This window comes from Leptidea sinapis, chromosome 14 (assembly GCF_905404315.1).
Source record: "Leptidea sinapis chromosome 14, ilLepSina1.1, whole genome shotgun sequence".
In the NCBI taxonomy this organism is placed as follows: domain Eukaryota; kingdom Metazoa; phylum Arthropoda; class Insecta; order Lepidoptera; family Pieridae; genus Leptidea; species Leptidea sinapis.
In genome coordinates, this window is record NC_066278.1 from 4379170 (window position 1) to 4381844 (window position 2675).

Sequence of the window (2675 nt, forward strand, 5' to 3'; positions counted from 1 at the left end):
CTTACCTGTTTTATTCATTTCTATTCCAATTCTTTTCCACGCATTGTTCTTCATTTGAGTGTTCATATAATGTTTTGATGACATATTATATAAATAATCATAGTCTTGAACTAAAGTTATTAATTTTTCCTCCATGTTGGAATAAAAAACGTAAAAAACTGGTCTCCGAAAAAATCACGTAGCACAGTCGTCAAAGACGCGGGCGCAAATGGATGGTCAATATTGGTGTGCATTCCCCGCTTCTCTACTCCCGCCGCCGCACCCCGCAGTATATCACTACGAGCGCCGGAGTCCGTGGCATGCCGTTGCCTACCGCAGTATGCCACGGCATCCCGCCACGGGAGCCTGTGGCGCGTGTTGCGATAAAATCCCTTTCAATGCCACGGCATCATTTTAAAGCATAGCAATTTATGTCGTATTTCTGTACCAGTACGGTTGAATGTCCATTAGTAAAAATTAAAATCCCTTGCCTTGCCGTCCCGGTCTGCGTAGGCCCTTATTTAATTGTTCTTAAACATTAAGAAATTTCAAATTTTAATGCTAAAAGTTATAAGTTTTCACTCCTATCTGCAGTCTCTACAGCTGCCATTTTTTTTATTATCACCTAAGTACTAGTTGAATGACGTATTATTGTCATTATCTACATTTCGTGTGAAGCCATCGTTCGCCATTCGATCCTTATCTTCTCTACGTACATCTTTGATTGTTGACGCTTTATAAGGCACGCACTACACTAAGATACTCTTGTGTGATTCCTCTGGTGACCCCACCCATGTCAGTGTCTATGTTTTAAATAAAATGTAAATACAGAAGGGTATGAATGACTAGTGAAAGAGAAAGGGACACCTTCCTGTTCTTTGTTTGGACACAATGTTCACAGATAGTGTTGATTCGTTGATATTGTGCCCCTTAATATGTGTCTATGCAATCATAATATAACTTGTCTAGATTATACTATGATGTTTGTTAAAATAATACATTATGTAGATACTAAATTCTAATTCAAATTCAAATATTTTTCTTCAATATAGGGAAATACCACTAATTGAAAGTCAAACACTACCATTAAGTATTGTTATTGGGTAGATCTTGGATATGACCTACTTCGTAGTTTCATTTATAGAAACATTAACTGGTATGGCTCTGTAGTACTGGAAGTAATTATATAAATAAGTTTTATTGATAATGTTTCTGAAATTTTAAATTGTTACCCCATTTCAAAATGCAGGAAAATAGATCAGTATTTCAGCTTTATGATGATAATGAAACTCCCACTTAGTCTTGCTTTATAGTTTAATTAAGGTATTTAAATATTTTTCTATGATACTCACATTATCGATAATTGTCAATGCGCGTATTCACTGTACCTTGTGTATGGGAAATACGACATTTTAATTACAAACTATTGTAATTATTATTATTTTATTTTAAGTAATAGTACCTAATAATATATAATATTTTTGTATACGTAAATGACATCTCACCATATAGAGTTTAAGTCGAAAGTAGAATATATTTCTTCCTACTAGCTAGTTTTAATAATTACGTTTGCGTAAGATTAGGTTTTTAATTGATCTAGTTCGAGACGATTTTCCTTTCCAACGAGGTTTATAATTTTTTCTATCCCTATGCTTGCATGTTGGCAACTTTTTGAAGTTAAACCTTTTGCACAATAAATACCATAAATTCGTTTGACAGAGTGACGAAGTAACGGGAAAATATTATGAAGTAATAGAGAATTTCTAATATTTAGGAATTTTTGCATGTCTGGTATCACTTCGAACAAATAGCGTTCTGATAGAAAATACGGTGCAAAAAACACTGTTATGTTATGCACTCTAAGAAAATATAATATGTCTTCAGTATTAATATACAAAAAATACATATTCGAAGTTATAACCTTGATACGATTAAACATTATTAGGATTACAAATTAAATCATTTCTCTGTTTATATTCCGTGGGAGGATATCTTACTAAACCGAAGATGCGGTTACCGATATTATTTATAATTGCGTTCTCAATTTTTTTTGTACTTTATCGTTGAGAGTGCTTAGGTAAAATAGTCTTAGATAAAATATTATACTAAACCTTAGTGCTGTGCCAGGGTGGAGTTTTAACATTATCTGACCTACATAAGGTCGAGTCTACATATTTTAACGAATGCAGCGAAAGAGAGCTACATGGCCTACTGACTTTTATAATCCACAGACACCTAATAAAAGGCGAACGTTTTCCGATACCATATTAAGAAAAGCGATTGATTACGGTATGTTGTGATTATGCATTAGCATTGCCTTACCTATGACTATTTCATACACCGCGTCCGCTCAGCTCTGTTGACTAACGGCCATTCCCAATATTCAGTCTATCTCCGGTTGTCTACCTGAGATATAACAATCGTAACTATCGTTCACTTTTCTGTCCCAATAAACTTATCGATGGTATGGTCATCCGTACACGCTGACTGTCAATTGGAGGACGTATAGCTTATCAGGAATAGAAGTTTGTATGGAAATTGCAACAGAAAACTGGCGATACGAATGACTTATCGGGTATATTGGGACAGCTTCAGATTATTGACAGCTAGAAAACAGTAGAAGGTAGTAATTTATCTCTATCTGTAAATAGTACATTGGGAAGGGCCGTAAATGGTTAGCATTGCGAATATACAGC